This window comes from Hemitrygon akajei, chromosome 24 (genome assembly GCF_048418815.1).
Source record: "Hemitrygon akajei chromosome 24, sHemAka1.3, whole genome shotgun sequence".
In the NCBI taxonomy this organism is placed as follows: Eukaryota; Metazoa; Chordata; class Chondrichthyes; order Myliobatiformes; family Dasyatidae; genus Hemitrygon; species Hemitrygon akajei.
In genome coordinates this window covers 57,012,149-57,036,586 of record NC_133147.1, presented here as the reverse complement: position 1 = coordinate 57,036,586, position 24,438 = coordinate 57,012,149, and the positions used below count along the sequence as shown (strand labels likewise).

At 42.9% G+C, this 24,438-nt stretch overlaps 1 long non-coding RNA gene across 1 annotated transcript; it reads right to left on the bottom strand.

The window, feature by feature from the left end:
• Window positions 1-3,003: 3,003 nt before the first annotated feature.
• LOC140715632 (uncharacterized) lies at window positions 3,004-13,883 on the bottom strand. Its single transcript, XR_012096181.1, has 5 exons — window positions 13,596-13,883; window positions 9,035-9,124; window positions 5,161-5,188; window positions 3,689-3,732; window positions 3,004-3,043 (listed from the first exon to the last, which is right to left on the bottom strand). It is a non-coding gene; the product is annotated as an uncharacterized lncRNA (long non-coding RNA).
• Between the last annotated feature and the right edge of the window lie 10,555 nt (window positions 13,884-24,438).

Sequence of the window (24,438 nt, the reverse complement as noted above, 5' to 3'; positions counted from 1 at the left end):
TTGCCTCTTCTTTGTCCACCCAGCTTGTAACTTCCTCAAAGAACTCTGTCGGGCAAGATTTACGTTTAGAAATTATGCTGACTTTAACTTACTTTATCCGTGGTCTCCAAGTAACCCGAAATCTCATCTTCTGTAATAGACTCCAACGCACTCCTAAGCACTGAGGTTAGGCTAACAATCCTATTTATTTTCTTTTCCCTTCCTCCCGTTTTTAAGAGTGGAGTGACATTTACAATCTTCCAGCCCTCTGGGAACATGCCACAATTAAGCGATACTTGAATGATCATGATTCTTCGTTTATCTCTTCAGCAACTTCTCTCAATACTCTGGGGTGTATTCAGTCTGGTCCAGGTGACTGAGCCACCTAAAGATCTTTGTGCTTGCTTTGCAGGTTTTCGTTTGTAATAGCAATGGCACTCACCCTTGCATCCTGACACTCACAGATCTCTGGCACACTGCCACTGTCTTCCACTGTGAAGACTGATGCAAAGTACTCATTAAGTTCATTTTCCATTTCTTTGTCCCCCATTACTACGTCACCAGCATCATTTTCAGTGGTCTAACAACTCTCAGCTTTCATTTACTCTTTATATAAATGGAAATAATGTTCAATATCATGCTTTATATTATTGGCTAGCTTGCCCTCATATTGCATCGTTTTCCTTCTTATAGCATTCACAGTTGCCTCTTTTCTGGATTTTAAAAGCTTCCCAATCATCCAGATTCCCACTCATTTTTCCTACCTTATATGCCCTTTCCTTGGCGTTTATGCAGTCCTTAAATTCCATTGTCAGCCACGGTTGCCCTCCCATGCTATGTGAGAACATTTGGTTTTTTTCCGTGGGACTTATCTATCCTGCTCTTTGTGAATGATTTCCAGAAACTTCAGACATCTCTGCTCGACCGTCATCCGCCCCAGTATCCTCCTCCAAGCCATCTGGGCATGCTCCTTTCTCATGCCTCTGTAATTCACTTTATTCCATTGTGATACTGATAGATGTCACTTATGCTTATCCTCTCAAATTTCAGTATGAATTCAATTATATTATGATCACTGCTTCCTACGTGCTCCTATATGTTAAGCTACCGAATAAGATCTGGGTTATTACGCAACACTCAGTATAAGATAACATTTTCCCGAGTAGGCTTAAGCACAAGCTACTATTTAAAAGCCATCTCGGAAACATTGAAGAATTGTCCTTTCTTCCGATCTGACACCAACTTGATTTTCACAAACCCCGAGAATATTGACGTACCCATTACAGTTGTGACATTACCCTTACTACATGCCTTTTCCGGATCCATTTACAATCGAAAACCCACATCATGGCTACTATTTGGAGGCCTATATATGTTTCCCATAATGTTTTTTTTTACCTTCACAGTTTCTTAACTCCACCTGCAAAGATTTTAAATTCTCTGACCCTATGTCACCTCTTTCTAAGATGTAAATCCATCTGCTACCAACATGGTCACACCACAGCCTATGCGTTGCTGCCTGTCCATTGGATACAAAGTATATCCTTTGATGTTAAGCTCAAAACTATGATCTTCTTTCAGCCAGGACTCAGTGATGCCCACAACTTCGTATCGACCACTTTCTAATTGCGCCGCGAGTTCGTTCACCGCATTCTGAATGCCACACGTATTTAAATACAGCACTACCAGTCCTTCATTATTCACCCTTCTGAATTTTGCCTCTGAGGTTCAATTTAACTCTTGGTCAGTCACCCCTTTATGGGACTCCTTTAGCCTTGGGGGTGACTACTTCTCTGTAGCTTCACTTTTCCTAACAAGTCAAAGGTCATTGAGCTGCAGCTCCACTTACTTAACATGATCTCAAAGGAGGTAAATCTGGATGCACCTGGGGGAGATGTGGCCATCGAGGAGGCTGGTAGTCTCTGAGAACTCCCTCATCTGACACCCAGAACAGAACACTGGCCCTGCAGACATACCCCCCATTCTCTCCAGAGTTAAATTGGAAAACAAATATAAGAAATAAGGAATGAACTTACCAGGAACCCATTGTCCCTTCTATAGCTTGAGATCTGCAGAGAACTTTCTATTATCCTCTTGGGTTTCAAAGCTCTCTTTCATGCCCTGAGGAGAATGTTCAAATTTGTCTGTGAATAATTTGGATGCCCATCTATCAATTAGGGTGGAAAACCAATCTATCGACAGATGAGCGGTTGCAATAAGCGGTAACAACAAATTGTTTATAGCCGGACTGGAATAGGTTCTGTGGGCGCATAAAAGGGCAGCGGTTACCGGAACGTTAATACTGCTCGGAAGGGCCTGTTAAGTGCAGTATCTTGAAATAAACAAAAATAAATAAATATATTTTAAAACAGTCTGCGCCTGGGTGCTGTCAATTACAGATGCAGACCGTCAAGCCAGCGCAAGGTTGCTGTCTTAACATCCAAGTGGGATCGGCTTCTTTCACGAGCAACTGAGTGTGACCCAATAAAATGATCAAACCCAAATTGTTGGTCTCATAGACTTAACGAAACAAAACAATAAATCTTAAATACAAAAGCATTGAACAAGTTAATATTTAGAATAGGTCGAAGATAACGCCAGTAACCATTGCAAGGGAGAATGTTTCTGTCAGCGAAGTACTGGAGAATTATTAAGAACAGTCAAGTTGCAAATCCAGAGAATTACCTGCAGTTTAACATTGCCGGGGGAGACAGTTCACCAAGAGGGGAAAGAAGGATCCTGCGCATCAGTTCCTATAGATGGCGCAACCTTACGTGTCAAGTAATAAGCATTGCTCACAACCTAGTCACGTATTAATTGCGTGAAGATGCATATCCTTCCACGTAATTCACTTTTTTATGCTAGTATGATGATCCGTTCAAGTTTAAGAAATAAGTAATGCAAACATTTCAAAAAATGTAATGCTGAAAGACACCTATTGGACAACTCGAAGATGAACAGCCAAATTATTAAAGCAAGGACGTAAATCACAAGTTATAACGAAAAACGAATTTTCAACTCACTCTTTGTTTTTTCTTTCGTGGTATTCCCTTAAGATCAGCAACTGTACAAAAATAAAAACAATGCATCAATGTTTAAAACTCCGATTTCAATATTTACTTTTTGCCTCCTATCAGTCAGCCAATGTTTATTTCTTAATTTTAGTCACTGTTAGAGTGTGGTGTAGAACCCTTTGTCCATGCTATAATTTCCTGTAATCGCATGGATCTTACGTTGACCACCTTGTCAACGGCCTTCTGAAAATCCACATAAATAGTATGTACTGACTTTCCTTTTTCTATCCTGCAAGTTATATCCTCAGAGAATTCCTACAGGTTTGTCACGCAAGATTTCCCATGACGGAAACCATACTGACTTCCAGGACCGGTCTGATAAGCAATCACTCCTTTCTACCACAGTTCAGGTGTGGAACGAAATTTGCATGTAATACTTCAGATCAGATTCATTCCACAGATGCTGACGGACGTCCTGAGTGATTCCAACATTTTCCATATACTCCTTTGCTGAGAGAACACAATGCTAATGCCTGGTATTGGATTCTGAACACAGTTCATAGCTTACTCACACGATCGCGAGAACGTTGCAAAGTTACTTTCATTCAAATAACATTACATCGCTGTCCCTCATGAAACGACAAATAAAATGTAATTAACACCTCGTGCCATTCTAGGTGTCACACAATACTTACGTACGATATAGTCACTGGGAGCGTCCTTAGAAGGAGGAGCGTTTCTGAAAGAACATAAATTTACAAGTCAGCATATTTTATTTGTAAGATACTGCAAAGATATTGAATTTGGCGGGGAAAAAATGGAGGAGATCCATCTGGTTGATATGTAGACAACCTTCCCAGGAACTGAGTTGTCCCAACAGGCCAGATGGGAGTAAACGAGAATAACGTATAATTATGAACGTTAGCGGAAGAGTGGAAGGCGTTACATTTTACAAATGGCGAATGATTTAAGTGTATCACAGTTTGGCGTGCCCGAGGGTACCCTGTGACTGTGATGCAACGCAAAGAATTAGAGTCCAGATATTGTCCAGATGAGTATGATAGATGTGAATAGCAGAAATCCGGCAGTCACTGTCAGCACCCAGGTATCATCACAGACGAAGCGCCAGTTAGTGACATACTGTTTACGTTGTTAACTCGCGTCGTAAAAGTAGCTCATTATTTGTGAAAATGTGACAATTATATCTGTTGCGCGTGAGTACTGTACTGTAATATATACTGTAATATGCACCTTGGTCCAGAGGAACATTGTTTCCATTAGCGGTATAAATGTACATGGTTGAAATGACAATGAAACTGAACTTTAACATGACTTGAATTTGGGATAACCTAGGGAATACTTCAACATTAGCAAATAAGGCACGGACAATTCTGATTTCAGTCAATCGATGTGAGGCCTTCATTGCTTTCAAAAACTAGAATCGAATGTGGAAACCTCTTGACGGCCAGAGGTGTACCATATCAGATCGAGGCGAGAAAAGGACGTGGAAAAATTATAATTTAGAAACGGAAGCGTGAGGGAGAGTTCAAATAATATTAAGAGTAAAAAAAGGAGTAAAACGAATTGTCAACAAAATGTGAAAGTACTTTAACATCCCACAAAGTTGTATGAAAAAAAAAACTGGGAAGGTAAATACTGAGGAAAATCAGCAAACATTAATTATGAACGGTATCAGATCGATTGTGAGAATGTAGCGAGTGGGTATGCGGACGATCGATCGCGTAGTCAATCAGTTGGGATTCCCACGTGCGGGAAGCATTTTCTTTTGATTGCGGGCATTCAAGAGTGCATGTACTTCGTTTCGGTAGGCGCGGTTCCTGGATATCATACCATAAGGTGTCCATCGTGTACAGTCACTACATTACCCAATATAAAAGTTGTATCATACTGCTCCGTCGCCGTTCTTAACCGCGAAAACGCAACCCAGAGGGGCTAATGTAATCTATTTGGAGAGACGCTTTGAGGTGCTGCCACTGGGGACAATGATCAAACGGGAAATCATGTGCGTCATAATAACATCCCGAGAATTACCAGTCCAGATATCGGGTAAAAGTGTTCCGAGAAGACGTTCAGAATTCTAAAACCTTCCCCAATATTAGAATATGAATGTTAATTCCACTTAGTTCCGCCGAAATCATGTTCTCACCTCCAGTCCCCGCGGCCTCTGCACTTCCCTGTAAATTATAAGGAGATTTTGAAAAAGTTAAAAACGATGCAGTTAAGAGCCGTATAGAGAATAAGATGCTTACATGAACATTTTCAATTTCTGCTTCTTTGCACAGAATAAAATCCTGAGCAAGTCCACAAATACATGAAGAATACAAAAATGTCCCTTAAGGTGAGGACAAGGGTGAAAATAAACGAACATAAACATGAAAGAAAGGAGTTAAAAACATGACTTAGATGCAGGGAGCTTCCCACAGGATTTCGGACAAAGTCCGAACCGGGTTACTGTGATCACCATCACGACTATGTGCCGTGTCGTATGGCGTGGCCGATTATGGTCCGTACATCACCATGATTGTTCTTGGCACATCCTTCCACAGAAATGGTTTGTCATGGCTTTCTTCTGGACAGTGTCGATAGTAGACGAGCGATCCTGGCCATGATCACTACCCTTCTGAGATTGCCTGGCGTCAGTGGTCACAAAACCAGGACGTGATTAGCACCAGCTGCTCATCCGTCCAACCATCACCTGCTCCTGCAGCTTCACGTGCCCCGATTGGGGTGGGTTGCTAGGAGGGCCTAGGAAAGTGCTACACCTTCAGGCTAGTGGAAGGAAGCAGCGCCTTACAGCTGCTGTGGTAGGCCCGTAGTCCCACCCCGCCAAAAACCTGTCACAATACTGAGACATAATCGGCTTTAGGACTTACTGAACTGGGCTTCGAGGATCTACATGCCAAGGTGGGGCACTGTTACCTTTCTATGTCGTTATGGTCCTACTTACCTTGTGCTTGTTAACATGTAGGAAACGGAATTGGTGGGGGAAGAGGCTGAGGCTGAGGCTGAGGCTGAGGCTGAGGCTGAGGGAGGGAGAGAGAGAGAGAGAGAGAGAGAGAGAGAGAGAGAGAGAGAGAGAGGAGAGAGAGAGAGAGAGAGAGAGAGAGAGGAGAGAGAGAGAGAGAGAGAGAGAGAGAGAGAGAGAGAGAGAGAGGAGAGAGAGAGAGAGAGAGAGAGTATGTGATGGAGAGTGTATACAAGCGTGTGTGTTTTAGAGTATTTGGGAATTTTTCCTATAGTGGAAAAGTCTAAAACCAGAGGACAGCCTCAGAATAGAGGGGTGTCCTTTTAGAACGGAGGTCAAGAAGATTTTGTTTAGCCAGAGAATGGAATTCGTTGCTACAGGCAGCTGCGGAGGTTAAGTCTTTATGTATATTTAAGGCAGTGCTTAATAGATTCTTGATTCGTCGGGGCATGAATAGTTATGGGGAGAAAGCAGGAGGATGGGGCTGAGAGGAAAGAGGAATCCGCCATGATGAACAGGCGGAGCAGACTAGATGGGAAAAAATGGTCTAATTCTGCTCTCATACAGTGTCTCATCTTATGTGACCGGGAGAGAGGGAGAGACGGGGAGGGGAAAAGGTAGAGAGAGATGAAGAGAGAGTGGAAAAGGAGAGTGGATTTTTGTGCTTCAGATAGAGAGTGAACGCGTGTGTGTGTTTGTGTTTTGGAGGGAGAGAGAGCTGTATCAGCCGATACAGATTTTCCGTGCTAATGAAGATGATAGGAGTATATAACATAGTGAGCTGGCAAATCGATAGATACTTCAAATGAAAGTTGAGCCAAGTTATGCACCTACCTGACACGGATGTTAGCTTTCATAAGTCGAGGGATAGAGTTTAAGAGTTGCGATTTAATGATCCTTTTAAACTCTGGTTTGGCTACACTTGGAGTACTGTGTCCAGTTCTGGTGGCCTCGTTATAAGAAGGATGTGGAAGCATTGAAAAGCGTTCAGAGGAGATTTACCAGGATGCTGCCTGGTTTAGTGAGTATGCATTATGATCAGAGATTAAGGGGGCTAGAGCTTTACTCTTTGGAGAGAAGGAGGCTGAGAGGAGACATGATAGAGGTGTACAAGATAATAAGAGGAATAGATAGAGTGGACAGCCAGCGCCTCTTCCCTAGGGCACCACTGCTCAATATAAGAGGACATGGCTTTAAGGTCAGGGGTGGGAAGTTGAAGCTGGATATTAGAGGAAGTTTGTTTACTCAGAGAGTGGTTGGTGCGTGGAATTTTCTGGCTGAGTCAGTGGTGGAGGCATGGAGCGGCTGATAATACAGAATCTGAGGCCACAAACCAGGCACGCCCAGGATCCTCTTCAGTTTGCTTATAAGGAGAAGGTGGGAGTGGAGGATGCTATCACGTATTTGCTGCACAAATCACTCTCTCACCTAGAGGGCGTCAGTTGTGCTGTGAGGATTACATTCCTTGACTTCTCTAGTGCCTTTAACACCATCCAGCCCAAGATCTTAAGGCACAAGCTAACGGAGATGGGAGTAGACTCTCACATGGTGGATTGGATAGTGGACTACTTGACAGATAGACCTCAGTATGTGCGGTTGGGAGACTGTAGGTCTGACACGGTGGTCAGCAGCACAGGAGCGCCGCAGGGAACCGTACTCTCTCCGGTCCTGTTCACCCTGTACACATCAGACTTCCAATATAACTCGGAGTCCTGCCATGTGCAGAAGTTCGCTGATGACACGGCCATAGTGGGGTGTGTCAGGAATGGACAGGAGGAGGAGTATAGGAAACTGATACAGGACTTTGTGATATGGTACAACTCAAACCACCTGCGTCTCAATATCACCAAGACCAAGGAGATGGTGGTGGACTTTAGGAGATCTAGGCCTCATATGGAGCCAGTGATCATTAATGGAGAATGTGTGGAGCAGGTTAAGACCTACAAGTATCTGGGAGTACAGTTAGACGAGAAGCTAGACTGGACTGCCAACACAGATGCCTTGTGCAGGAAGGCACAGAGTCGAATGTACTTCCTAAGAAGGTTGGCGTCATTCAATGTCTGTAGTGAGATGCTGAAGATGTTCTATAGGTCAGTTGTGGAGAGCGCCCTCTTCTTTGTGGTGGCGTGTTGGGGAGGAAGCATTAAGAAGAGGGACGCCTCACGTCTTAATAAGCTGGTAAGGAAGGCGGGCTCTGTCGTGGGCAAAGTACTGAAGAGTTTAACATCGGTAGCTGAGCGAAGGGCGCTGAGTAGGCTACGGTCAATTATGGATAACTCTGAACATCCTCTACATAGCACCATCCAGAGACAGAGAAGCAGTTTCAGCGACAGGTTACTATCGATGCAATGCTCCTCAGACAGGATGAAGAGGTCAATACTCCCCAATGCCATTAGGCTTTACAATTCTACCGCCAGGACTTAAGAACTTTTTAAAGCTATTATTAATGCTTTTTGAGATGGTGATTTAGATGCATATCATTTTTTGTTTTACTGAGTTAAGTATTGTATGTAATTAGTTCTGCTACAACAAGTGTATGGGACATTGGAAAAAAAGTTGAATTTCCCCATGGGGATGAATAAAGTATCTATCTATCTATCTATCTAAATACACTAGAGAAATTTAAGACACAGACATATGGCGAAATTTAAGGTGGGGATTATATAGAAGACAGGTTTAAGGGTCGGCACAACATTGTGGGCCGAAGGGCCTGTACTGTTCTGTACTATTCTATGTATGTTCTATATTGTAAATATGTGTACATATTTACTGTAATACAGGTCTTTGACTATATTTATTTTTCATGTATTTCATTTTGCAGCCTTCATAAAGTTGATATTAAACACGTTTCTGATTTTGAATTTCTGTCCTTAATGTGCGCATCCTTATGGTAAATCTCCTATAAATTTAATCCTTTTTATTTCGCATAGCAGTTCATAATCTTTTGCCACATTTAGGCGATGAGAGTTAGGCCGTTGCAAGAGGGATTAAAGTGAGATACTAATCTTCCTCTTGCTAGCTGTACAGTTGGGTCTCATTCACAGGTGTCGCCTACCTTGTTTCCAGCAGTAAACGATCGATACTCGAAGCATTAAAATTAGGGTCACGACAGGTAAAACTGGAATCCACGGCAGAACCGAATTTACTAAAACAGATAAATGGGAGACATTATGTTAGGGTAGCTGCTGCAGACATAATACTTTCGGCAAGAATGCTGAATAACGTGAGGCGTCTATTGAAGAAAATTTCAAATTGTCTACTTTCCTATCTGAGGCTGACTGTTAATGCCGGGCTTCACAGGGTTCTGTAGTTTTCAAAGAATATGCTGAAATATTTGACAAGCAGAAAGATAAACTTTTACTCTTCGGGTTATAGTTCATTCCCAAAGGAGATAAAATCTCAAATTATTGTTTTAGGGCTCACCTATCTCCAGTCATTTCATTATTAGTTTTTGCTTACTAAAAGCAAAGTAGGTAGAAATGCTTTGTAACACGTTCTAGACCGCTGACACGCTTGTCGGTATCAAGAACATTTTGATATAAAAGTAACTTCGTTATCAACCCAATAACAGCGCATCAGTGGAAAAGCCGATGAAAAACGCGGGAACGCCCAATGTAGATATCAAGGACATCATGTTAAATTCTTTCGATATAGCGCGGAATAGGTCCTTCCGGCTCTTCGAGCCACACCACCCAGCAATCCCCGACAACCCAACTAAATTCTAATCTGATCACCGGATAATTTATTTTTTTTAAAAATCATGCAACAGGTGCGTATTTGCACTGTAGGAGAAGAAAAAACAATCCCACACTTTCCACGGGGAAGACTTACAGAGACTCCTTACAGAGGTCTCTGGAATTGACTCTGAACTGTCATAGCGTCACTGTAACTGTAACAGTACTGTAGCATGAACTGGGAGAAAGAATGGGGTCGGGATGGACAGCAGAAGAAAAAGACTGGGGGAGAAACGGAGGACACGACGTCAGTTACAGCTGTAGGTGGAAAGCGATCTAACCCCATGAAGACTTAACTTCACAGTAAGTTGAAAACCAGGTAGGTTCAAGAAGATGTTAGAATATCAGCCCACGTAGACCAATGGGACTGTTGTTATTTATAGCCGGTGCTTGCGGTATAATTTTACTGATTTTAGTGGAGCAAAATACAAGACTAAAGAATGCAACCGGTAGCAGACGTAATATATATGGTATGGAAACGCATGAAAATAGCCCATCGAAACCTTCACGAGGAAATCTGCAGATGCTGGAAATTCAAACAACTTCGTCCTGACGAAGGGTCTCTGCCCGAAACGTCGACAGCGCTTCTCCCTATAGATGCTGCCTGGCCTGCTGTGTTCCACCAGTATTTTGTGTGTGTTGTCCATCGAAACCTTTAACAGTCTTGCATTTTGCATGGTTTTTATCAGAGTGCAGAAAAAAATACCACGAGATACATAATGAAAATTTCTAGAGGATAAGAATAAAGAATAAGAAGTAAAATGGATGATGTTGAAATCCAGCTACAGATTGGCAAGTACGATGGCTGTTATTGAGGGTTGAATGTCCAAGGATATATGGTGTATTGGAAAAATAGGTTAGTAGACAGAATGGGTGGTATGGCCCTGTGTATAAGAAATAATATTAAATCATTAGAAAGGGATGACATAGGTTCGTAAGGTGTAGAGACTCTATGGGTTGAGTTAAGAAATGGCAAGGGCAAAAGGACCCTAATGGTAGTTGTATACAGGCCTCCGAACACCAGCCAGGATGTGGATTACAAAATTACAACAGGAGATCGAAAAGGCGTGTCAGAAGAGCAATGTCGTTATAATCGTTGGGGATTTTGGCATGAAAGTTTATTGGGGAAACCAGGCCAGCACTGAACCTCAAGAGAGAGAATTTGTAGAATATCTAACGGATGACGTTTTAGAACAACTTGTTGCTGAGCTCACGAGAGGATCGGCTGTGCTGGATTTGGTGTTGTGCAATGATCTGAAGGTGATAAGACAGCTTAAGGTTAAAGAACCCTTGGAAAGCAATGATCACAATACGATCGAGTTCAGTTTGAAATTTGAGAATGAGAAACTAATATCCAATGTGCCGGTATTTAAACGGAATAAAGGAAATTACAATGACTTGAGAGGGGAACTTGCCAAGGATGCCTGTAAAGGGACACTAGCAGGAATCAATGGCTGGATTTTCTGCGAAAAATAAGGGAAGTCCAAGACAGATATATTCCAAATAAAGGGTAAAAGAGAGTTGAGGATAGATATAGGACCAATAGAAAATGACGCTGGAGATATTATAACGAGTGACGCAGGGATGACAGAGGAACTGAATGCGTATTTTGCATCAGTCTTCACAGTGGAAGATTTCTGCAGTATACCGGACATTCAAAAATGTCAGGAAAGTGATGTATGTACAGTGAGAATTAAGACTCAGAAGGTGCTCAGGAAGCTTAATGGTCGCAGAGTGGAAAAATCAGCTGGACCTGATGGAATGCACACTCGGACTCTGAAGGAAGTAGCAGGAGAGATTTCAGAGGCATTAAAATTGATCTTTCAAGAATCGATAAATTCTAGCATTGTACTGGATTACCAGAAAATTGCAAATGTTACTCCGCTATTTAACAGGAAGGAAACTATAGACCTCTTAGCCTAATATCACTGTTTGGGAAGTTGTTGGAATAGATTGCTACGGATGAGATTACAGAATACCTGGCTGGAGACGGATGAAAGGGTAGGCCAAAGCCAGCATGGTTGCCTGAAAGTGAAATCCAGCCACACTAACCTACTGCAATTCTTGAGGAAAATACAACCAGGGTAGACAAAGGAGATGTAGTAGATGTGGTGTACTTGAATTTTTAGAAATCCTTTCATGAGGTTCCGCACATGAGGCTGCTTAGCAAGATAAGCACCAATGGAATTACTTGGGGGTTGCTAGAATGTGTGGAACATTGGCTGATTAGGCGGAGGAGCGGATAGTGTTGAAGAAACAGAGAGCCTGCGGAGAGACTTGTATTGTTCGGGGGAATAGGCAAAAAGTGCCAAATGAAATACAATGATGGAAAGCGCATGGCCGTGCACTTGGGTGGAAGAAATAAACGGACGGGAAGCCAATTATTTAGATGGGGGGAGAATTGAAAATGGCATAGATGCAAAGAGACTTGGGAGTTCTTGTGCAAGATACCCTAAAAGTTAACCTCCAGGTTGAGTCGATGGTGAAGAAGGTGAATGCAATGCTTGCATTTATTTCTAGAGGTATATAATATAAGAGAAGGGATATGATTTTAGGGCTGCCTAGGGCACTGGTGAGAAGATACTTGGAGTATTGCATGCAGTTTTTGGCTCCTAAGTTTAGAAAGGATATACTGAGATTGGAGGTGATTCAGATATTCACGAGAATTATTCCAGCAATGAAAGGGTTACCGTAGGAAGAACGTCTGGCAGCATTTGATCTGTATTCCCTGGAGTTCAGTAGAATGAGGAGCGATCTTATAGAACCATTCGAATGGTAAAAGGCCTGGACAGATTAGATATGGCAAAGTTATTTTTATAGTAGAGGTGTCTTGAATTCAGAATTGAAGGACGTCCATTTAGAACAGAGATGCGGAGAAATTAACTTAGTCAGAGGGAGGTTATTTCAGAGTAGCTGTTCTTGTCCTAGCGCGCAACATTAATTATGAAGGAAGCACGGCAGCAACTCTACTTCCTCTGGAATTCGCGTAGATTCGGCATTACATCTATAACTTAGACGACCGTCTATAAATATGTAGTGGAGTGTCTGCATTGCAGCCTGGCATGGAAACGCGAACTACCTTGAATGGAACATTCTACAAAAAGTAATGGACATGGCCCAGTCCATCAGTTGTAAAGAACACTCCACCACTCAGCACATCAGCACAAAGAGTTGTCGCAGGAAAGCAGCATCAATCATCAGGGACGCCGCTATCCAGTACTTGCGTTCTTCTCGGTGCTGCCATCAGAGAAGAATTTACTGGACCGTTAGGATTCACATCACCAGCTTCAGGATCAGCTATTAGGCTCTTGAACTAAAGGGGAGAACTACGGTAGTTCATTTACCACGCCAATGAAATATTCCCACAAAAGCTCGACTTACTTTCAAACACTCGTCATCTCCTGTTCTCGATGTTTATTGCTTATTTATGTATTGCTAGTCTTATTTCTTTCTTTTTGTATTTGAAATTTGTTGTCTTTTGTGCCTGGTTTAGTGCCCACATTGGCGATGTCTTTCATGGAATCTATTATGGTTATTGTTGTACTCTGGATTCGTTGTGTATGCCCGCAGGAAAGTGCATCTCAGGGTTGGATATGGTGTCATATACGTACTTCAACAATAAACTAACTTTGAAAATAAACTAAATTTTAAAATTCGAATACTGCCCATTATGTCTGAATATCTGCAAAATATGATTCGAGGGGGAAAACGGAAAAGTTGAAGAAGAATGCATATTTGTTCTTGCTACGCAAACGTCAAAACAACATGAATGTGAATTGATATTTTGTTTGCGCTATCATGGACGGGAACTCCCTGTCGAAATACTTTTGCTCCAATTGTGTGCATTTCTCAGCTGGTTGAATGGGAAAGCAAAACACTCACCCATCACTGTTAACTTTATTCTGTCGCTTTCTCTTGAGGATATGTTTCTACCGGACACCGTGCACCAGTAAATACAACTGTATTGGCTCGCTGCATCACTTCCAGTCGGGATGGTGAACGTCGCGCTGCCTTGCTGTGATGGTTCTTTCTTTACATATTGTTGGTTGCTGTACAGGTGAAAGGTGCCATTGCAATGTACCGGATCAGTTATCTGACAAGTTAAAATGACCGATTCATTTGTCAGATAGACCTTGACTCCTCGATCACTTGATATTTGAGGTTTCGGTGGCTGAGCTGGAAGGAAAGAAAATAAATTCATTCAGACTGCACACAAGCGGACTGAATCAAAATTCTCACTAACTCCGTGCAAACCCCGTTCTGTGCAGCTACTTACCTCCCATTCCTAATTTCCATTATATAACACCCAGCCCTCGCCTGACGTTTTCTATGTATAAGGAACTTTCCTAGTGGCAAAAAGTGACGTATGCCTGTATGTATGATTGAACGAAAGAGCTACCAGATATAAGTTAAAGATATTGATTTGCTGGATACGATCTGGATGATAAGAGGTGAAGTGGATCAGCAATGTTGCGGATGATACCGAGATTGGTAGTGTAGTGGACAACGAGAAGGACTATCATAACATGCAAGGGGATCGGGACCAGCTGGGAAAACGGGCTGAAAATGTTAGACAGATTTTAGTGAGAGTTGATGCAGTTCGATATGTTCAATCAGGATAGGTTTTACACAGTGGTAACTGAGGAATGCGATGGAAGGAACAATATTGGAATGCAGGGGCATAATTCACAGAAAGCAGCGTTATAGCTTGAAAGCGTAGTAAATAATGATTTTGGCACATTGGGTTTCATAAGTCAAAAGACTGAGTACTTGAGGTAGGATATTATATTCAAGACGTTTTAGAAATTCGTGAAGCTAAATTTGGAGTTTGAGTGCCAGAAAACAAGACACCCAAAAGAACACGTTAAAAAAGACAGTTAAACGCCCAATGTGCAGAGAGAAGGAAAGAAATCATGCAGACAATAATGCAAGCAAATAACTGTGACATGCAACTATTTCAGTAAACCTAGATATAAGAACATAAGACATGGGATCAAATTGAGATCATTCCGCCTTTAAGATCTGCTCCACCATTCCATCATGGCTGACTTATTATTTATCGTTCTTAACCCTGTTTTCCTCGTTTTCCACCCCAGCCTTTGACTCCCATACTAATAATGAACCTACCGTTTCTATTTAAATATACCCAATGACGACCTCCAGATACTACAGTGGAAATGAATACCACATTCATCACCATCTAAAAGCAGAACTTCCTCCTCATCTCTGTTCGAAAGGACCATCCTTCCATCCGACCTGTGTCCTCTGATCTCTCACACTATGGGGAACATCACGTTCAGTCTAAGTAGGCCTTTCAATGTCCAAAGTCTTTTAAAGAGACCGCACAACCTTCATTTATTTTTACGCACCAGTGAGTAGGGTCCAGAGCCTCAAACGCTACGTATACGTTAAGACTTTCATCTGTACTGTCTTTCTCTTGAAACGCTATTTGGACCGTTTCGAATCCCAGCTCATCCTTTCTCATATTTGCCCTCCAGTCCTAGACTCCCCCACTATAGGAAAGATCGTGTCCATATCTAATCTACCAGAACGTGCCTGTGATTGTAAGCGGTAAATATTATAGATCACAAAGAAAAAAGTACGATTTAGTGTGGCTTGTGATGCTGGAAAACAATGATCACGAGGACAGAATCACCTAAGCAGAAAGTTGCGGGTGGCAATTAACGCAGATACTTATGAATATTAGGTTTAAATTCCGAGCATGCGGAAGATTTAACATGAACAGTCCATAAACCAGTAATGCAGCTCCTGAATAGCGATAGCAGCTTTTTTGTAATTCTCCGGGCAAACCAGGACATTAGCTCAAAGTGACACTGTCAGAAAATATAGAGAAGACTTGACCCAAAAGCAGAGTTGGGGAGACAGTTTGGCAACAAACGAAATCATTATTAATAGACAAGGCACCATGAGGAGCAAAACAGGGGAGAACAGAAACTAAACACAACAGGCAGCAGGGTAAACGTTACGGAGGAAGAGTGAAGAAGAGAACTAGCGGTTGAAGCTAGATGGTACGTGAGTGAAGAAGGCCTGTGGGAGATAAGGGATTAATAAGGCTGCAGGTGATGAGCCTGGAACGAGTGCCCGGTGAATCCTATTGGCTGGGTGGAGACTGGGCGCGAACTGCTTTTGCAGGCTGGGTAATGCGAGCACGAGCGGACCTGATAGATATGACATGGAAGTGTTAAAATAGTCCATGGAAATTTTTAACAGTCTTGGGTTTCGCATGCTTTTTATTAAAGTCTAGAAAAAAAGATACAACGACATATATATGATGAAAGTTAGGAGATGATCTTCCAGCATTTCCCACTATTTCAATGTGAGGAGTAATGAGTGGAAGGCTGACGAGCTGAGGACGTGGATTGACACGTGGAATCATGACATTGTAGCCATTAGTGAAACCTGACTTTAGGAGGGGTAAGACTGGCAGCTTAATGTTCCAGGGTTCTGATGTTTCAGACGTGATAGAGGCAGAGGGGAAGTATGAGATCCGGGGTGTGGGGTGGCATTGCTAGTCAGGAAAAATGTTACAGCAGTGCTCCGGCAAGACAGATTGGAGGGCTTGTCTGCCGAGGCCATATAGGGGGAGCTGAGAAACAGGAAAGGTATGACCACATTAATGGGGTTGTATTATAGACCACCCAATAGTCAGCGAGAATTGGAGGAGCAAATCTGCAGAGAGATAGCAGACAATTGCAGGAAACATAAAGTTGCGATAGTAGGGGATTTTAATTTTCCACGTATTGATTGGGACTTCCATACTGTTAAAGGTCTAGACGGGTTAAAGTTTGTAAAATGTGTTCAGGAAAGTTTTCTAAATCAATATATAGAGGTACCGTCTAGAGAGGATGCAAAATTATATCTCCTATTAGGAAACGAGTTAGGACAGGTGACGGAAGTGTGTGTAGGGGAACACTTTGGTTCCAGTAATCATAACACCGTTAGTTTCAACTTGATCATCGATAAAGATAGATATGGTCTTCGGGTTGAAGTTATAAAGTGGGAAAAGGGCAAACTTGAAGAAATGGGAAAGGATCTAAAAAGCGTGGATTGGGACAGGTTGTTCTCTGGCAAGGATGTCGTTGGTAAGTGGGAGACCTTCAAAGGAGAAATTTTGAGAGAGCAGAGTTTGTATGTTCCTGACACGATTAAAGGCAACGTGAATAAGAATTTAAGGAACCTTTGTTCTCTAAGGATATTGGAACTCTGATAAAGAAGAGATGTATGACATGTATAGAAGCAGATAAGGTACTTGAGGAGTATAAAACGTCCAAACAATGCTTAAGAAAGAAATCAGGAGATCTAAAAGAAGGCATGAGGTAGCTTTGGCAGTCAAGGTGAAACATAATCCAAAGTGCTTCTACAGATATATTAAGAGCAAAAGGATAGAAAGGAATAAAATTGGTCCTCTTGACGATCAGAGTGGTCGGATATGTATGGAACCAAAAGAAATGGGGGAGATCGCGAATCTTTTTTTCCGCATCTGTATTTACTAAGGAAACAGGTATGGAGTCAACGGAAAAAGGGCAAACAAGTAGTGAGGTCATGGAACCTATACAGATTGAAGAGGAGGAGGCGCTTGCCATCTTGAGGAAAATCAAAGTAGATAAATACCCACGACCTGACAGGCTCTTCCCTTGGACCTTGAAGGAGACTAGTGTTGAAATTGCAGGGGCCCTGGCAGATATATTTAAAATGTCGGTATTTATGGGTGAGGTGCCGGAGGATTGGAGGATAGCTCATGTTGTTCCATAGTTTAAAAAAGACTCTAAAAGTAATCCAGTGAATTATAGGCCGGTAAGTTTGACGTCGGTAGTAGGTAAATTATTGAAAGAATTACTAAGAGATAGGATGTACAAGTATTAACTAGACAGGGACTTATTAGGGAAAGTCAAAACGGCTTTGTGCGTGTTAGGTCATGTTTAACAAATCCATTAGAGTTTTTCGAGGAGGTTACAAGGAAAGTGGATGAAGGGAAGGCAGTGGATGTTGTCTACATGGACTTCAGTAAGGCCTTTGACAAGGTCCTACATTGGAGGTTAGTTAGGAAGATTCAGTCGCTATGTATACATGGCGAGGTAGTAAATTAGATTAGACATTGGCTCAATGGGAGAAGTCAGAGAGTGGTAGTGGATGATCGCTTCTCTGAGTGGAAGCATGTGACTAGTGGTGTACCACAGGGATGAGCGCTAGATCCATTGATATTTATCATCTATATCAATGATCTAGATGATAATGTGGTAAATTGGATCAGCAAATTTGCTGATGATACAAAGATTGGAGGTGTAGTGTACAGCGAGAAAGGTTTTCAATGCTTGCAGAGGGATCTGGAACAGCTGGAAAATGGTCAGAAAAATGGCAGATGGAGTTTCATACAGACAAGTGTGAGGTATTGCACGTTGGAAGGAAAAACCAAGGCAGAACATGCAAGGTAAATGGCAGGGCACTGAGGAGTGCAGTAGAACAGATGAATCTAGGATACAGATACAAAATTCCCTAAAAGTTGCGTCACAGGTACATAGGGTAGTAAAGAGAGCTTTTGGTACATTGGCCTTTATAAATCAAAGTATTGAGTATAAGAGCTGAAATGTTATGGTGAGGTTGTATAAGCCATTGGTGAGGCCGAATTTGGAGTACTGTGTGCAGTTTTGGTCACCAAATTACAGGAAGGATGAAGGTTGATAGTGTGCAGGGAAGGTTTACAAGGACGTTGCCAGGACCTGAGAAGCTGAGTTACAGAGAAAGTTTGAATAGGTTAGGACTTTATTCCCTAAGCGTAGATGAATGAGGGAAGACTTGATAGAGGTATATAAAATTATGATGACTATAGATAGAGTTAATGCAAGCAGGCTTTTTACGCTGAGACTAGGGGAGAAAATAAAACAGAGGACATGGGTTACTAGTGAAGGGGGAAAAGGTTAAAGGGAACACTGGAGGGGCTTCTTCACACGGAGAGTGGTGTGAGTGTGGAATGAGCCGCCAGATGAAGTTGAAAATGTGGGCTCACTTTTAACATTTAAGAAAACTTGGACAGGGTCATGGATGAGAGGTGTGCGGAGGGATATGTGCCAGGTGCAGCTCAGTGGGACCAGGCAGAAAATTGTTTCGGCACAACCATGAGGGGCCAAAAGTCCTGCTTATGTGCTGTAATATTCTATTGTTCTATGCTCCTATGGAGAACAGCCCTCCAATAACAGTGAAAGCAAGGAGAGAGCAGCGAGGGTTAAGAGGTGAGATATTCATTTGCAACCGCATATTTATTCTAATATGCCCCTCAATTTTCCCACCGGAGCAACAGATGACATGTTACTGGTTCTTAACACAACACAGGATCTTCTGAACAGGGGGGTTGCAAAAATCGGGATTTTCTTTATCGGCTGCTACTCGGCACTCAACATCATCATCTGCACAAAACTAATCAATAAGTTTGAAGACCTTGACCTCAATACCTCATTGTGCAATTGCAACCTCGATTTCCACGCTTGGATATCCGAGTTAGTTCTGATTGTTAACAGTATCTTCTCGATCTCCATCTACACAGGTACAGCTGTGTACTTACACCCCCCCCCCCGCCCCAAACCCGCCATACTTACTTTATGCTAATGACTGTATGGTTAAGCACTGCTTGAATGCTACAATGAAGTCTGCTGACGATACCACCATCGTAGGCCGAATCTAAGGTGGTGACAAATACGCACACAGGACAGAGATTGCAGATCTGGCTGAAGGGTACCATAGTAACAAACTCTTACAAAATATGATCATGATTAAACAGCTGAATATTGACTTTAGGACGAGGAACCCAAGGGTCTATCAGCTAAACCTCATTAGACAATCAGAGGTGGAAACATTCAACAATATTACATTGTTCTGTGTTATTACTTCGGATGAACTGTTCTGGTCCGAGAACGCAATTTTAATTGTGAAGAAAGCACGGCAGTGCTTCTACTTCCTTTGGAGTTCGCGAAGTTTCGGCATTATATCTACAAATATGACGAACTTCTACAGATGTGCAGTGGAGCGAATATCGACTCGTTGCATCATAGGCTGGTATGGAAGCACAACCTACCTTGAACGGAAATTCCCGTAAAAAGTAAAGGGTATAGCCCAGTCTATCACGGGTAAAGCACTCTCCACCACTACGCACATCTCCACGAAGAGCTGTCGCATGAAAGCAGCATCAATTATCAGTGACGCCGCAATACAGTACTGGCGTTCTTCTCGCTGCTGCCATCAGGAAGAATGTACAGGACCCTTAAGATTCACATCACCTGCTTCAGGAACAGTTACTACCCTTCAGCCATCAGGCTCTTGGACTTAAGGGGAGAACGTCACTCAACCTCTACACGTACAACACGCTGGAGGACTCAGCAGGTCGGTCAGCATCCGTGGAAACGAGCAGTTAACGTTTCGGGGCAAGACCCTTCGTAAAGACTGAAGAGGGAGGAGCCAGAGGCCCTATAAAGAAGGTGGGGGCAGCGTGAGAAAGAGAAGGCTGTTAGGTGCCATGTGAAAAACAATTAAGAGGAAAGAGCAAGGGGTGGCGGAGGGGAAGCAGGGAGGGCATAAGCAGGAAAGGTGATTCACTTGGGCCATCTCGGACACTTCTCTCCCATTTCTCGACCTCTCGGTCTCCATCTCTGGAGACAGACTGTCTACTGACATCTATATACTCACTGACTCTCAGAACTACCTCGACTATACCTCTTCCCACACTGCCACATGCAACAATGCTATTCCTTATTCCCATTTCCTCCGTCTCCGCCGCATCTGCTCCCAGGCTGTAGATCGTGGTTTCCCTTCTTCCGTCATCAATGATGCCCTCACCCGCATCTCCTCCATTTCCGCACTTTGGCCTTCAGCCCATCCTCCTGTCACCACCGCAGGGACCGACTTCCCATTGACCTCACCTACCAGACCACCACCCACCTCAACTCTGCTTTACATTCCCATTCGGGTATGTCCATACTTAGCCGCCTCACCTTTCCTGCCTATCCCTCCTACAGATCTTTCCTCTTATTGGTTTTTCACCTGGCACCTAGCAGCCTTCTAGTTCCCACCACCACCCCCACCTTATTTATAAGGACCCTGACACCTTCCTCTTTAGTCCTTACTAAGGGTCTTGGCCCGAAAAGTTGACTGTTGCTGACCGACCTGCTGAGTTCCTCCAGCGTGTTGTACGTGTTGTTTTCACCCCAGCATTTGGTGCGTAATTTGTTTTTACGATTCACTCAACTTCACTTGCCACTCCATTGAAATATCCCACAAAATCTCGACTCACATTCAAATACAGTTCATTTAATCATATAACTATATAACCATATTACAATTACAGCACGGAAACAGGCCATTTCGGCCGTTCTACTCCGTGCCTAACGCTTACTCTCACCTAGTGCCACTGACAAGCACTCAGCCCATAATCCTCCATTCCTTTCCTGTCTATATACCTATCCAATTTTACTTTAAATGTTCATCTTACGTTATCGATACTTACTGCTTAATTATGTTTTACTAGTCTTATTTCTTTCCTTTTGTTTTTGGAATTTGTTACATCTTGAACCTAGTAGAGCGCTGGCATTGGCGAATTTTTTCATAGAATCTATTATGGTTATTTTTGTACAGTGGTTGCATTGTGTAAGCCCGCAATAAAATGCTCTTTAGGATTGGATATGTTGACATAAACGTACTTCAACAGTACACTTACTTCGACTTTTGAACGTTCAATTGTGCCCATCCTGCCTCAATCTCTCCAAAAACATGATTTGCGCGGGAAAACAGGAAGACTGAAGGAGGAGATATGCCCGGTCGTAGTACACATGCGTCAACCCAAGATGAGTGTGAATAGATATTGTGTTTGCACCACCTTGGGTGGGACCTCCCTGCCGAAATACTCTTGCTCCAATTGTATGTATTTGTCACCTGGTTGAATAGGAAAACAAAACACTCACCCACGACTGTTACCTCTATGCTGTCGCTTTCTTCTGAGGATATGGTTCTACCGGACACTATGCCCGTGTATAAACAACTGTATTTGCCCGATGCATCAACTCCATTCGCGATGGAGAACGTCACGCTGATTCGCTGGGATTGTTTTTCCTCTACTGGTTTTCCGTTTTTGTACAGGTGAAAGGTGCAATTAGAAAGTACCGAACCAGTTATCCAACAAGTTAACTTGACCGATTCATCTGACACGTAGACTTTATCCGGTTGGTCACTTGATATTTGAGGTCTCGGTGGCCGAGCTGGATGGAAAGAAATTGAATTGATTCAGACTGTACTGAAGCGTATGGAATCAAAATTCTCACTAACTCCGTGCAAAACCCGTTTTGTGCAACTACCTATTTCTCATTCCTAATTCCCATCATATAACACCCATCCGCACCCCTGTCTGAAGATGTATATGTGTGAGAGACTATCCAAGAGACAATAATTGACGGTTGTCTGTCTGATCCAACGAAAGATCTACTGGAAAGCTCTGCTAAGTTAAAGAGCAGGAACCCCAGGGTAATGACCTAAACGATTGCTACTAGTACCACGAGTTAGAGAGGCTATAGTTAAGAAGATTATACAGTTGAACACGTGGCTAAGGATTTGGCGCAGGAAGGAAGGTGCCAGATGTTCGGATCATTGGGCACTCCTCCAGCGAAGATGGATCCTGTACAGAGAAGACAGTTTGCAGCTGAACTGGAAGTGTACTAACATATCAACAGGAAGCTTCGCTAACTCATGCTGCAAGGATCTGAGGGTGGGATCATCCTAGGAGAGCAAGAAAATTGCAACCAGAGAGCCAGAACAATTTGTAGAGTGGTTGTAGAGATAGATGTTGTTAAGACATCCGACAAAGTCAGGAATTAAAACGTTGAGCACGATGCCCCTAAAATCCTGAGCTAAATACTATGCCAAAGCAAGAGGTGCGGTTGAAAAGACAGTTGAATTCAGCGCATGGATCAACACCTTGAATTATGATAGTATACCCATCAGTGCGATCTGGCTACAGAAGGGGCAGGACTGGCAGCATCAGTATTCCAGTTTTCCTTTGTTTTAGACACACCTTAGGGTGTGGGATTAGAGGAGGAGGTCTGGTGGTTGTGGCTGTACCCCTTGACAATAAGTACTTCTGTTTGAGTACTGTTCGGTGGGGGGGGGGGGGGTGAACAGCCTACCTGGGGGAAGCGACAGTGGTCGTGCCTCTGGCACAGATTCTGGCCCTGTTGCTCAGGAAGTTAGAGAAAGGAAGAAGAAGACAGTAGTGATAGGGGATTCTATAGTCAGGGGTTCAGACAGGCGATTCTGTGGATGCAGGAAAGAAACCCGGATGGTAGTTTGCCTCCCAGGTAATTGGGCAGAAAAATGGCAGATGGAGTTCAATCCGGACAAGTGTGAGGTGATGTATTTTGGATAGACAAACCAGAAGACTGAGTAGGAATAATGGTCAGTTACTTAAGAGTGTGGATGAACAAAGGGACCTTGAGGTTCAAATCCATACATCCCTCAAGGTCGCTGCACAGGTTGATAGGGTAGTTAAGAAGGCCTATGGGATGCTAGGCTTCATTAACCGGGGGATTGAGTTCAAGAGTAGAGAGGACATGTTGCAGCTATACAAATCTCTGTTGAGACCACACTTAGAGCATTGTGTTCAGTTTTGGTCACCTCATTATAGGAAGGATGTGGAAGCTATGGAGAGGGTGTAGAGGAGATTTACCAGGATGTTGTCTGGTTTGGAGAACAAGTCATATGAAACAAGGTTTGCAGAGCTGGGACTTTTCTCTTTGGAGCGTAAAAGAATGAGAGGGGACTTGATAGAGGTCTACAAGATTATGACAGGCATTGATAGGGTGGATGGTCAGTACCTGTTTCCCAGGGCACTAATAGCAAACACCAGAGGGCATATGTACAAAAATAAGGGAGGGAAGTTTAGAGGAGACATCAGGGGTAAGTTTTTTACACAGAGGGTTGTGAATGCCCGGAATTACTTGCCAGGGATGGTGGTAGAGGCTAAAACATTATGGATATTTAAGAGCCTCTTGGACAGGAACATGGATGAATGAAAAATGGAGGGTTATGGGGTAGTGTGGTTTTAGTACTTTTTAAAAGGATTATATGGGTCGGCACAACACAGAGGGCTGAAGGGTCTGTACTGTGCTGTAATGTTCTATGGTTCTATAGTTCTATGGTGTTACTGCTAAGGGGAAATGCCACAGCAATGCTATCATGACCGACTGCAGAACTTGCTGAATGATAATTTATGGGTGGGGCTGCGAAACACCTCACTAAATAAAACAGTCTCTTCACGTCCCATCTACGTCAGCCGTTCAAGGTTCAAAAGCTTTCAGTGAGACCCCAACTTTATTCTTTTAAACTCCAGTGAATGGGGATCGGAGTTCAATGGGTGCATATACGTTAACCATTTCATTTGCTGAATCTTTCTTGTGACGCCACTGAAATGGCTCCATTTCCAAAACATCCTTTCTCATATTTGCCCTCTAGTCTTCGATGCCTCCGCTGTAGCGAATATTGTTTCTACATCCACACTACCAGAAGGTGCTTGTGATTATAGGGGGTAAATACTACGGATGAGAACAAATATCGCACTTAGTGTGGCATGTGATGCAGGAAAGCTAAGATCACGAAGATAGAATCACCTAAGCAGAACATTTCGCAAGGCAATTAACGTTGACATTCATTCATCAGCCTTCAGAAGAACAAA